The 14,565-nt window shown below is 30.9% G+C and overlaps 1 long non-coding RNA gene across 1 annotated transcript in view; it reads right to left on the bottom strand.

Moving 5' to 3' along the window:
• Nucleotides 1-564: 564 nt before the first annotated feature.
• LOC141564875 (uncharacterized) overlaps nt 565-14,565 on the bottom strand; it is a 116,373-nt gene continuing 102,372 nt past the window's right edge. Inside the window, exons 2-4 of the long non-coding RNA XR_012488772.1 lie at nt 5,068-5,114; nt 3,993-4,066; nt 565-934 (exon numbers count right to left, since the gene is read on the bottom strand). This is a non-coding gene — a long non-coding RNA (uncharacterized LOC141564875). The remainder of the gene's footprint in view (nt 935-3,992; nt 4,067-5,067; nt 5,115-14,565) is intronic.

Below are 14,565 nucleotides of genomic sequence, written 5' to 3'. Positions count from 1 at the left end.
ACTTTGGATGAGATTTAAAAATTGTTATTTAAATTTATTTTGGTATTTTAAACAATTTTTTAATAATCATACTTCATGAAGCACAAAAGACATTCGTACTCTTTTCTCTGCTACCTATATCCATGACACTCCAATTCATTCTATGTTTTTTTCTACATTTGTGCCAATAGTATTCTGGCTCTGAAGATCTTTCTGTCCCTGCTTCATTTCTTCTAATTGATGAGTTCCTTTCTAGGACCATTATTTCATGAAAAATCCAAGCAATCTATGCTCACTTCTTTCCAAGCTCTAAAGCTAAATACACTTTTCCACCTTTAATACACACAAATGGTAACCTACTTTTCAGGTAGACTTTATGAGAATTGGGGCTATCTTTTTTTTACTTTCTTGGATTGCAGCCTTATTCTCAAAACTTTGCAATGAACCAGGCATCACATGAACTATTAATAAAAGTTATCTCTATCTATATAAGATGCTCTTACATTTATGGTAGCACATATATTTATCATCAAGAATGTAAGGTAAAGTGAATAAATTTCTAATGAATTAATGTTTTCTGATAAATTCAAATCCACTGAGTATTTTATTTAATTTTTTAGACAAGACTTCATTAGGCAAACTTCTATTTAACTGAGAGTTGTTTCTGTTTTCTTGTTTCAGTTAAAGTAAATACATTAATATGTATTTAGTTCATTTCCTTAGGTAGTATAATCACCTTATGGGAAAATGGAATAAGATATCTATTTAATAGTGCCAAACATGGTAATGAAACTGCATTTTTTGGTACCTTTTCTCCCATCCTGCCATTCTCCATTGTCACTGAAAGAGATGAAATTCTCCTAAATTCAGGATTATTTTGTGTTTTCATTAATTTAATGGATGCATATAGTGCCTTCTGGATATGAGTCTTGCCAGTCTTTGCTAGACTGATGATCTAATAGAAAAAATAAAGATAAACATAGATAAAGTATTGAACCAGCTCTCTACTTAAACTCTTTTGATCTGGGTAAAAACAATAATGTTTTCAGGGGACTTAAGATATATAATACAGTTAGTCTGAATGTAACTAAATATCAGCTATTTGCATAATAGCAGCTGGAGTTAAATGAAAATGATTCTCATTGAATTATTTTATTAACCTCTGTTTGGATTTATGTTATTGTCCATATGATTAATAAACTGAAATGAATATGCTTAAGCAATAGATTTGTTTGCAAGAGAGTCTAGTTGGAGAATAATTTGACTGTTTAATATTCTTATGCACACATTTATGTGTGTATAGATAGATATAGATATGTGCAAAAATATGGCGTTTAATATGCAAGAAAGAAATATGTCCAAAATATGATTTTCCACTTGATACATTGGCTTATTAAATAAACCATTTTGATAGAGATACCCAGAATACATTGCTTTAAAATAACAGAAAGAAATTTTATCAGTTTCATAAGAGATAACCTTAATGTTTTGATAATTTATATTATGATCTTTACATAGATACAAACACACATATGTGTGTATGTGTGCGTTCATGTGTGTATACATATATGTAAAACAGTATAGCAAGTAAATAAAATCTTTAAGAGAAAATTGAAAAACATTAAAATACAAAAGGAAGCAGAAAAATATGGGAAATGAAGTAGGATGAGAGAGAAGAAAGAAAGAAAGAAAGAGCCAGAAAACTGTATTTTCTTTCTGACTCTCCATAATACCCAAATATTCATTTCCAAATATTTTCTTCTCCCTAATTTAAATCCTATAATAAAAATAAATTCTGTTATCCTGAGATGAATGTTAACAAGTGCTTCAGGCACCTTACAGAAAATATCACCAAATTAAATTCTACTAAAAAAAAATCTCAAAACTTATCCACTCATACCTCTATAGCAGTTATTTTTTTTATATTTTAACTAGTTTTGAGAATATATAAAACTTTCCTTTTCTTTACCATTCCTCAGGAACTCTTACTGCAAAGTAGGGTTTAAATTGACAAACAGGATGGTATGAAAGAGGAAAAAAAAGTTGGAAGTAGTAAGCTGAGGGAAAAAGGCAAAAATAGTTAGCATGGTGGATTTCTTTAAAATTTCCTAATTTCTTTAAAAATACAAATTGATGAAGGTGCCCAGAATGCACTAATGCATTATTTTAAAATAATTTAAAGAAATTGTTATGAAGTTTACAAAAGAGGTAACCTTTATGTCCTTGTTAATTTGCATTAGGAACATTACATATGATCATAAAAAGCTAAAATGACATATACATATTTTAATTTACATTGTTATTTTCAAATAAAGAAATATATGCTGGTTATTATGAATTCATGACACTGTACTTATCCATTTTTAATATGCATATATGTGTGGATGAAGGGGTATAGAGAATTAGACAGATAGATATATAGGTAGATAAACATATAGACAAATAGAGAGACAGACAGACAGACAGATAGATAGAAGTACCTTTATAAAATAGAAATGATAGATTTAGCATAGGTAAAGTAGCTTTATAAATTATACAGAAATCTTATATTTGCTAATTAAATAAATATCACTATAAAATATTTAATTAATAATTTTTATTATTTGATAATATAAACAGGTACATACATATTTATATGTAGATATATAGATAGATATAAATATATAATTCATATATAGACATCTCAAATTAATACTAATTTTTTATCATTTCTATCACTTATATATATGCCTACTTATATATTCTTTATTTATTTGGACAAAATTGTAAAAGATTCTGCATAACAATCAGGTAAAATATAGGCAGACTTTTCTTTCCAAATCACATCAGAAAATTGAAACAGATATAATATAAAAACATGGAACAATAAATATCAATTATTAAATAATAATTGTTTTTATTAATATGGAATAAAAAATTCCCCTTCATGAAAAAATACTGAAAAATCAACATTTATTTTCTTTCAAATTCAGGTCTGATGGGAAGCCAATTGAATTTGTCATGTTCAAGCACCAATCACATGTTCAGCAAGGATTATATGGTCTAAAGCTAAACAGAAGCAAACCCAGGCTTTCAGTTTGAAACAGATGGTCATAGGGCCATTGGGAAGTCATTTTAAATACAGATTCCAGCTTTCTGTTTGTTGCTCTGTAGAATTCATATTAACTTTAGCTGGCACCCTTAAGAAACAACAATAACAGCAACAAAAATCTGGTGTTTTTAGGGGATTTGGGGGAGATTTTTTTAATAGTACAGGAAGGGTGAATTGGTCTATGCACATCTCTTGTAACTCCATCTATTAGACTTCATGTAAATGTAATCACAGTGTTGAGGAGATTATCTAATCTTATTGTAGGAAATAAAAAGGTATAAAAACAGATAGATATATTTGGCATGCTGCAGAAAACCATCTCTAGGATCCTAATAGAGATAAAAGGACACTAGGTCAAGTGGTAGTATGCAAACCTAATCTATCAGTTTTGATATTTACAATTTACCTAGTGTCTCTGCTCTCTTTATAGTAATTACACAGAATACTCTTTATAGTAATTACACAGAATACACACACACACACACACAGACACACACACACACACACACACACATATTCTAACTTATTTATTTCTCCTTTCAAGATTTTTTAGATTTGCTTAATGTATAAGTTTTACTTTTGTATTTTCCTCTAGAAAGTAAGCTCCTTCAGGAAGAGTACTATTTTATTTTGGTTTTGTATCTTGAATGGAATGCTTGGAATATAACATGTACTTAATAGATAATTCTGAATCCCATAATCTTTCCTTAGCTCTTTACCAATGAAGATTTGAAAGTAGATTTATCAACATGGACTGCTCACTATAGATTCATGTATCTGGATCTAATAAAAACACTATTTTTGATGTATGGCCTTCATGACACTTGGCCACAATATAAATATATATTTTTAGACTTATCTTTTATATTCTATTCCCTTCCTACATTCCCAGGTTACTTATATATTATACATCTCCATATACATTGTGATCCATTGTCACTTGAATTCTTGCTATTCTTGATTAGTAAACTCGAACTCTTTCTGACATGACTGTACCTGAAAGGGAATAATGAAAATAGAAGAGGAAACAGAGAGTGTTAAGATGAAGTAAATCAGAAACCACCCATTTAGCTATACACTATATTCTAAGCTCTATGTGATATTCATCCACTTGCAATCAATTCAGTAACATTGATACTGTATATTTATACTTAGAAAATTTTCAACATTTTCAGAGATTGGCAACATTATACAAATTTTGTATAATATTGTACTTTTTGTATAATAAAAAAGCAACTATGAGCAAGAACCTTTCTATCTTTACTGCAGTCTTTTATGTAAAGGGTTCTTAATTTTGGGTGGTTCTAGACAACTTTGGCAGTTTGGTAAAACATAATAGTACTGTACTATTTTTTCTATATTAATTATTGAAGAAAGTACTAATATTATTTAGGAACTAATATTTTATACATATAATATATTCCTGCACATATATAATTAAATTTATATAATGTATTCATGTACAAATATTGAATAATGAATATTAGACATTTCACATAAAATGTGGAAACACAATATATAAAAATGAAAAGGAAAGTAGAGTAGATGACAAGGTTACTTCTGTAAGAGTATGTGGTGCTTGAGGATGAAGTGAAAAAGTCCAAAGAATGAAGTATAGACACATGAGTGAAGAGTGATCTTGCATTCCATAATATGGCTCTCCATCTACATGTTTTTCTCTCACAATAAACAGTGATCTCTCTGTGAATAAAAGCTTTTAAAAATAATCATTTTATCCACAGCATATAAAATAGTGTCTTATACATAATGAATATTTTAAAATGCTTATTGAAGTGTTTACTTAAATAAATCGTTTACTTAATTAGGGGAATGATAATAGCTTCATGGAATTTGTTTTTATTTGTATTTCTCCATCCTCTGCCATGTATATTGGCATATAAAAATACTTATCTTCCTTTTAGCTGCTTCCTCATGCTAACTACAAACACTGAAAAATGAGATGAGTAAGTATTCCAAGAATTAATGATTTTTCTTACCTTTGGGCCTGTGATGAAGCCTTTCATCAACTCCTTTATTCACCTTCCTGAGAAGAAATTGTAAACTTACCATCCATTTAGTTGAAACTCTTTTTATGCATTTTGATTTCATTTAGTATAGGACTTCTTAACCTTTTGCTGTGTTGTGGAGTACATTATATGTCTGCTAAAGCTTATGGAATCTTTAGAATGATTTTTAACATGTATTTAAAGAAAATCTTAAGTTTTACTTAGAGCATACACAAAAAACAAAAAAAATTATCTAAGTTCAGAGACTCCCTGGAATCTATTCATAGAATTCTCAGTATACCCCAAGTTAAGAGATCCTGATTTAGAATAAGAAAGTCAATATATATGTGATTCATTTTGTTCTAAAATGTGTACACCATAGGATTATATTAATGACTTTGAAACTGTTAGTAAAAGTATCAACAATCAAATCTATATTTGTAGGTTGTGATTATTAAAGCTACGAAAAAGGTCTACTATTAAAAATCAACTAAATTTTTAGAAGTGAGAAAGCAATTATTAGGATAAGATTAGATTTGCTTGGTAAATATCTTCATGGCACCCATTTAAACATTTTTTTTCACTTTTGATCCTAAAATAAGGAAGAATTAGCTCTTTTTTTCTTTATTGGTTGTAACTTTCTGATTCTCAAAAAGAGTTATGACATAGTTATTGGTATTGCTTATAAGAATATTGGTTTTCACTGGATTGCCAAATTATACTATATTTCTTCTAACCACCTTACTTTCATAGATGATTTGTCCCACTGTAAAATCATTAAAGGTATTTATTAAATATGTCACTCTTTTGCAGGGGATCAATATTTGTAAAATAAAAGGCAAAGTTGTTTGAATTTAATTTCAGTCATGTTTTCTTTTAGGCTTTCAGCATTTTGTTTTTAATATGCTAGAGTAGTTTGTCTTGTAATGAAATGGCTTCTCATGTAATGAGCCACTGTTTATTTGTTATTTCTGGCTGCTGGTTATAACCAGAATGAGATCTACTAAAGCCAAAGTTATACATTAAATATTTCTTTGACCTATACTGAAGGCTTTAATAGAGGGAGAAAGTTCATTTTGCCTTATGTCTATTTCCCCATATAGTTTTTACTAGTTCTTGTCTCTCTGTCTATAAGCAACGATCTGCTATGTTTTGGTGTTCAATTCTACCTATCCTTCCCAACACACATATTCAACAGATACTTTTAAGCATTGATTTTATTTTTATTGTAGTAAGTTGATTTTTAATACACATTGCTTTATGAGTCATTTTGGGAGAGAAAAATCAGAGCAAAAGGGAAAAACTATGGAAGAGATTAAAAAAAAAAACACAGAAATAAGACATAAACATAGCATGTCTTGATTTACATTCAGTCTCCCTAGTTCTTTTTCTGGGTGCAGATGGCATTTCTTGTCCAAAGTCTATTGGGATTGCTTGGGATCACTGAACCACAGTGAAGAACCAAGTCTTTCATAGTTGATCACCACACTTCTTTACTTATTGTGTATAATGTATTCCTGGTTCTGCTTGTTTTGTTCAGCATCAGTTCTTGTAAATCTTTGAGGCCTTTCTATAATCAGCTTGTACATCATATTAAAACAAAACAAAACAAAACAAAACAAACAAAAAAAAAACTCCATTACCTTCATGTACCACAACTTGTTCAACCAATCCCCAACTGATGGACATCCATTCCTTTTCCAAATCTTTGCTACCACAAAAAGAGCTACTAGAAACATTTTTTGCACATGTGGGTCCTTTTCCTTCCTTTATAATTTCCTTAGGATAAAGACCCACTAAAGGCACTACTGGGACAAAGTATAGGCATAATTCCAGGTTGCTCACCAAAATGTGGGATCATTTTGCAATTCAATAAAAATGCATTAGTGTCCCAATTTTCCCATATCCAATCCAACATTTATCATGATCTCATATCAACAGATACTTTATAAAAAACCACTTAGCAACGTACTAAAGCAAAGCCATTTACTTCTGCCATGTTAAGTTCTTCAAAAAATTAGAACATGATCTGAGAGTTTAGAACAATCCACCATTAACTCCATATTCCTTTGCCTAAAAATACAAAGTTATGTCTTATCATCTAGCTTTCAAATGAACTACGCTCCTTCACTTGAATTAAACATACATACATATAGAAGTAAAATAAGACATGTTAAATTTTATTTGCCCCATAAATAGACTCCTCTTCTTTAATGAGAATGATTTTGATTGAATATACATTGAAAGTAATTCAAGTTACATAAATAGGCTAAAGATATTGATTTAAGTTTATTGAACAAATACTAGTTGCCTAATGCTGGGTTAGATGCGATTTCATTTCATATTAAAATTATATATATAAAAAGTTGAGCAGACAAATTAGTGAAACAAAAAAATCAACATTGTCAATTAGGTTCCATTTCATTCAATAAGTAAAGATTAATGAAGTTTTTATTGCATGGAAGATATTATATTATATGTTGTGGATACAAAGACAAAATGAAAGACAATCATTGTTCTTAATAAGCATACACTTTATTTGGGGGAATATGGCGTGTGTGTGTGTGTGTCACACACACACACACACAAAGACATACAAGATAATTTAAGAAGGTATGTAAAAAGTCCAGGTAAGAAATAATAAAGTAATGAACTAGACTAGTATTGATGTGAGATATCATGCAGGAGAATTGATAAGAGAATAATTAATTGGATTTCAGAGGAGGTGATAAGAAACTCAAGAGTGTCTCTGAATTTCCACAACTAGGTAAATGGGAGAGATTATTCTCTCAATAGAAACTTTAAGTTTTGTACTGAAGAGGAACTTATGGAGAAAGATAATGATTTAATGAACCACCTGGGTATGATGTTCTAATCTAGTTATAGATGTTCTCCAGACAGTTGAAAATTAATAAGTGGTACTCATAAAAATGGTTGGAAAAGAAAGCCCAAACCTAAAAATTTAGCTAAGGAGATTAACCAAAATAGAATAAAGAAAAAGAGAAGGAAAGAAAGGCCAGAAAGCTGAGTGAACACCCATACTTAGATGAGAGATAGATAAGGATCACATAAATAATACAACTATATTTTTTTCTTTTAATAACTATCTGCAAAGAAAAAAAAATTTCTCTTCCCTCCCTCCAAACAACAGGAACACACAGACATACACATATACAGACATACAGACACAGTCCTTTTCTTTATTCAAAATGAACCGATATCAGTTCCACACATTATTAAAAACAAGGACCAGACTGTATATAACTTGTTCTTTAATCCTGAAATGTCTGTCTGTGTTTCTAGTTAGGTGGTAATCATCTATCTAATTATTTATTTATTAATTATTTAAAGCGCAATTTTCTATTTCCAGATTCTTACTCCATCCAATGTGAAAGCAAAAAAAAAAAAAAAAAGAAATCAAAGACAATTTTTTACAAATATGTATAGTCATGAAAAAGGAAAAAAATCTATACTAGTCATGGTTTTAAAAGAAAGAAAAGAGAGAGACAGAAAGAGGCAGAGAAAGAATAATATGCTTCAATCTGTGTTGAATCTATACATTCTTCATTTGAACATGGGTATCCTATTTAATCATGAGTCTAGGTCCTTGCTGCTGGGATATGTTATTTTGTTGGTCAATTACTAAGTTTTTCAAAATTCTTTATAATATGTCTATTATTGTGCAGATTGTTTTCCTACCTCTGCTCATTTCACTGTGCATCACTTCATACATAGCTTTCCAGTGTGTTGTTTGCTTTGAAATCATTTTCTTCATAATTGTGCTCTAGCACAGTAGTATTTCATTATATTCATATACCACAACTTGTTCAACCATTTCTAACTAATGATCATCCCTTCATTTTCTAATTCCTTACATAGCAAAATTATCACTATATATATATATATATATATACACATATATATGTATATATGTGTGTGTATATATGTAAGAATGTACATATACATGGGTACATATAGATATGTATGTTGAACAGACATAAATTACATTCATATAACACATTATATATGCACATATATGTACATGTACAAATATAGACAGGGAGAGAGAGAGAAAGAGAAACAGAGAGAGAGAGAGAAGAGGAAAGACAGAAATCCTTTATTAACCTTTTGGGATTAGTTCCAAATTGGTAAGGCTAATTGATATCTCCATTAGCAGTGCTTTAATATAACTGTTTCCCTATAAATTTGCTAGATTTTTGTTTTCATTTTCTGTCTTCATCTTCTTAGCCAATCTGATTATTGTTTGTTGATACTTAGAAAGTTTTAACTTGAATTTTCTTCAATATTAATGGCTTAGAGCATTTTTAATGACTATGTTATTTTTATATCTTCCCTTGAACACTTTCTGATCAAATCCTTTGACAATTTATCTCTTGGGGAACAGCATATGATTTTAAAATTTGTGTTCAATTGTTTATATTTTTTGAGAAATAATATTTTATTTTAATAAAATATTTATATTGATAGTATTTAAGGAAATTGTTCTGTAATTTTCTTTTTTTAATGATTTTTTTTGTTTTATTTTAAGTAATTTTAAAATTATTTTATTAAAAAAAAAACAGAATAAGAAAAAAAGAAAAAAGGAACACAAAACAAAATAAAACAAAACAAAGGAGAACATTGTCTTATGCCCAGAACAGCAAAGAGCAGTTAAAATATGTCACAATAAATTACCAGTTCAAGAAAGTGTTTGCGTGTGTGTGTGTGTGTGTGTGTGTGTGTGTGTGCGTGAAGGTCCATCTTTTCTTAATTTCCCTATAAATTGTGCTTTTGTTCTTTCCTGTAAATCTTTTTACTTTATTCTTTTTTCTCCCTTTCATTTCCTCCTCCCACCTCCTCCAATCAGGTTATAGTTAAGAAAGGATATATTTATGTTCACATATTGTATGGGGCAATTGCTAGATCCCCTTCCCCAAATTAACTAATCAGACACATTTTCAGGTACAAAGAAAGCATTTATTTAGCCCCTGAAAGGAGAGGCCCAGATATACCCCTGGGAGGTATCCCAGCTCCTCCATTGTGTTCATGAACCTAACAAGCTTTGGGATTATCAGGATTTAAATAGCAAAAGACCCAAGGCTTTTCATTGGATAAACTAAAAGGAGGTAGCCATCCTTGATTAATGGTCACCAATGTTGTCTGCTTTCTGTAGGTCAAGTCATTTCCTGTAACTTCCTGTCACTGGTTTAGGGTTTGACCTTCCATCTCTGGGAATAGGGATCTTGTGATTTAGGCCTAGCTTCAGACTGAGAAACTTCATTCAATCAATCCAATTCAATATAGACACACACACACACACACACACACACACACACACATTTTTCTTAAACCTGCTGACTCTGATTTAATTCTCCTTCTTAACTTGCCTTGCTATTACTTAATCTCCCACCACCCATGGGTCCCTCCCTTGCTTATTTCAGGGACTCTTAGGTTTCCCCATTAGCCCATCCATCCCTACTTATTACTTATAGATTTTGGAAGGTGCTATGCCCTTCATTGACATAAGTAGTATTGTCTATTTAACCCATTGCTGATGTGAGTAGGTTTTAAGAACTAAGAACCTTTCTCCCTCCTTTAATTCCTCTATGTCTATTATTTCTCTACACCTCATTTGTATAACAAATACAATTTTTACCTTAGCTCTGCCCCAATCTTTCTTTTGAACTATCCCATTGTTGATGCCAATCTTAAACATATGGAATACATTTTGCATGTTAAAAGAAAACAAACAATTTATCCCCATTGAGTTCTTTGAAAATTGATTTTTGATAATGACTTGTATATGTTAAATTTTCTATTAAGTTCAGGTTTGGTTGAAAAAAGTCATAAAAAACTGCAAGTCTGTTCAAAGTCCTTTTTTTTTTTTTTTTTTTTTTTTTTTTTTTCTTATTCAATATTATAGATCGATTTGCTTAATAAGATAGGCCTAGTTCTTTTCTGTAGTGAGCTGTCGTCTCCAGAAGCTGCTGGATCGCTCTCTGGGAAGAGATCTGCTGTGTCTACTCAAATCTCTCCGACAGATTCTTTTTCCTGTAACGAACCGTTGCCTCCAGGCAGTTGCTGTTAACTCTTGTCCAGAGAAGTGACTTCCCTTCCTGCAGAGAGCTGCGTCAAGCCAGATGTAGTCTTCTCCTTGAATCCTGACTCTGAATCTCCTCCAGCTCTTATCCTTCTCCAGGCAGACTGCTTTCCAGGCCCACTGTTGCCTCTTTTATCCTCCCAGAGAATGGGCATGGGATAATCCAAGGGCTTCTGGGAAGAACCACTTCAGCCAATGAGCTTGCTCCTTCTATCAAGTCAACCTGAGTTCTCACCTTGTAATAGTCCAGACAACCTGAATTCTCACCTTGTCACTGTCCAGACAACCTGAGTTCTCACCTAGTAATCCTAACACTTTTCTGGGTTGGTAGGTATGATTCAAAAACCTGCAGCCTTTTATTGTGGCTGATGATAAATTCTGGACAATTCTATCAGCATATTTGAATTGTTTTTATTCTTCTTCCTTGCAAATTTTTTTCTTTTATCTGGGAGTTTTAAAATTTGGCAAAATATTATTTCTATATGAATTTCAGAAAGGATCTTGTTGACGTGTTGAGGTGATAAGTAGGTTTTTTTTTTCCTATTTCTACTTTCTCATGTTCTATCATTCAAGGATAATTTTCTTGGATTTTCTTGGATTCAGGCAGACAATTATTATTATATTTTCTCTTTTTGGTCTATTCTCTGGAACTGTTGCTGTTCCTTATGTTTTTCACATTCTGTTCTATTTTTTCATTCCTTATAATCTGCTTTGTTATTCTTGGTCTCTCATATCTTCACTGGCTTCCTCTTGTCCAATTCTAATTTCCAAGAAGTTATTTTCTTCTTTGAGACTCTGGTTCTCCTTTTATAATTGATGAACATTTTTTTCATAATCTTGTTTTTCTTGAATGTTTTTTTTTTATTTAGTTTTTAATTTTCTTTCAATGTGTCTCATTTGATTTTTAAAATTTTTTAAAATAACTTCTCTCAAGGCAGGGATCCATTTCATCTTATTCTTTGGGGTAGAAGCCTTTTTTTTTATTTCAGTGTACTCCTCTGAAGATGAACCCCTTCTTACCTACTACCATAAGTAGTATCTTCTTTGATCATTTATTTATTTTAAAAATAAGCGTTTTAATGTAACAACCTCTAATCCTGAGGTGGGGGGGATGGATGGATCATCTAGCTTCAAATCAGTTCTTCCCTCTGACCAGGAACCCTAAAGCAAAAGCTTCCTCCACCTGTCAATGCCTACAACAGCTGTCTCTCTCCTGTACTCCCCACCCTACCCTGCACTCACTGGTTGTGCTAGTTCCTTCTTGTCCTGATAAGTTTGATCAGGTGTTCTTAATCAAGCCAGGTACCCTCAGCTTTCCCTGACTCAGACTCCTACTCCTCACATTGCCTCTAAGTGAAAATTTCTGTGGTTCCTAGTGAGGCTTCATCCAAATCCAGCTCAAAGCCAGCTAGCTCACTCCTTTTCTCTGCACTTGATGTTTCTGTAGAGCTAGCCCTGAAAGTTTGCACTTCACACTGGGGACTTTCTTCAGGTCTTTGAAGATTGTGCCAAAAAGACTCAAGTTCTGCCCCAAGTCTTCTTGATTTTTCACCAATCTATGTTCCCCCAGGTGCAAATTTGTTCTATCTATAGAAGAAATCTGGAGACTCTGAAATTCATCAACCTAGTCGACCATCTTCCCAGAATCCTCTCCTGTAATTTTCTTTCTCTATTTTTGTCTTCTCCATTTTAGGTAATAAGACAATATTTGCATAATAGAAGGGATTTGATAGGACCTCCTTTTTCATGCTACTTTTTCAAACCATTTTTGTATTGTTCTTTAAATATTTGGTAGCATTCATAGGTAAATCCATCGGTTCCATTTCTTTTTCATATGTAATTCATTGATTGCTTAAGTTTTGTTTTTTTTTTAATTAATAGTTACTGATTTTTTCTATTATATGAATCATGACAATTTACATTTATATAAATACCCATTTTATTGTAAGTTTTATCTTTAGATAATTGGGTAAAATAATACCTTATGCTAGTTTTTTATTCCTTTCATTTTTTCTTCATTACTTCATAATTTGTTTTTGACATTGTTAATTTGATTTATTTCTTTCTTTTAAAAGCAAATTAGTCAATATTTTTAAACTAGCTTCAAGTTATGTTTAATTTGTTAATTTCAGTTTTGTTCATCCTCAGGATGATTATTTTATCTTTATTTATTTATTTATTTATCTATTTATTTATTTATTTTTTTTTTGATTTTCAGAAGTTCTATTTTGTTGTGTCTGGACTAGCTCTCTGGAGAAACTCAGTACCACCCTGAGTCCTTGGTCTTAGAAGAGGAGTAAAAAGAAGGGACTCACATGGATGGTCAAATATGGAGTCTGTTTATTACAAATCCTCTCAGCCTTATTTACCTTAATATTCTTACATAACTATAGGACATGTGCTAACTTGGAATCACATAAACAACTTGTGTGAGGATGACTTTTTGTCACTTGGTATCACTCTAATTTAATTACAACACAAGTTGTCACTGCCCCTTGACTTCTCAGGAGGATAGAGAGCCCTTAGGAGAGATGGGGAACTGAAGCATACATTGTCAGCAGGTTCCCCCTGGGCTGAAAGATCTTATACCTCACCCAGAGTTCCCCCACTATCTGTGGCCTTCTACACTATTTTGGTGTTTAATTGAAGGATTTTTTTTTTTTTTTTGCTTTTCTAAGTTTTTTATGTGTTTTGTTTTAGTTCTCTAATTCATCTATCTCCTCTTTCTTTTATGAATGTAAGCATTTAGATATATAAAATTTTCCTTTCTACTGCTTTGGCTGCATCTAATAAATATTGTTATTTCTCTTCATTGTCATAACTTTTTCAAATAAATTTTTATTTGTAGAATTTATTCTTTGACCCACTCATTTTTAGGATTATTTTACTTAATTTCCAATTAAATTTTAATATAAACTTAAAAAGACTCTTAATTGAACAAAATTTTATTATATTATAATCTGCCATGGGTATATTTAATATATTTGCTTTTCTTCATTTAGAATTTTTTTATGCCTTAACTTCTTGTTTTGTTTTTTGGTGTTTTTTTCTCCTGGTTACAGATATGTAGGTTTTAGAAGGCAAATTAAGGTTTTCCACTAATATAGTTTAACTAGATATTTTGTCCTATAACATGTAATTTTATCTTCAAGACTTTGGATACTCTGTCATTTGGCGTATACATATTAAGTAATAATCTTAATTCATTTACTATGTTACTATTTAGGGAAAAAATGCGGTTCCTATTTTGACCTTTTTTATTTAGGTCTATTTTTGCTTTTGTTTTGTCTCCTAATCATAATTGCCACACCTGTGGCAATTTTTACTTCAGCTGAAAAATTATAGATTCGGCTTCTGCCCTTTCTTTTAACTATAAGTCTATTTTCTTA

This window comes from Sminthopsis crassicaudata, chromosome 3 (genome assembly GCF_048593235.1).
Source record: "Sminthopsis crassicaudata isolate SCR6 chromosome 3, ASM4859323v1, whole genome shotgun sequence".
Lineage (NCBI taxonomy): Eukaryota > Metazoa > Chordata > Mammalia > Dasyuromorphia > Dasyuridae > Sminthopsis > Sminthopsis crassicaudata.
The sequence above is the reverse complement of the archived record's forward strand: the minus strand, read 5'-3'. Positions and strand labels throughout refer to the sequence as shown.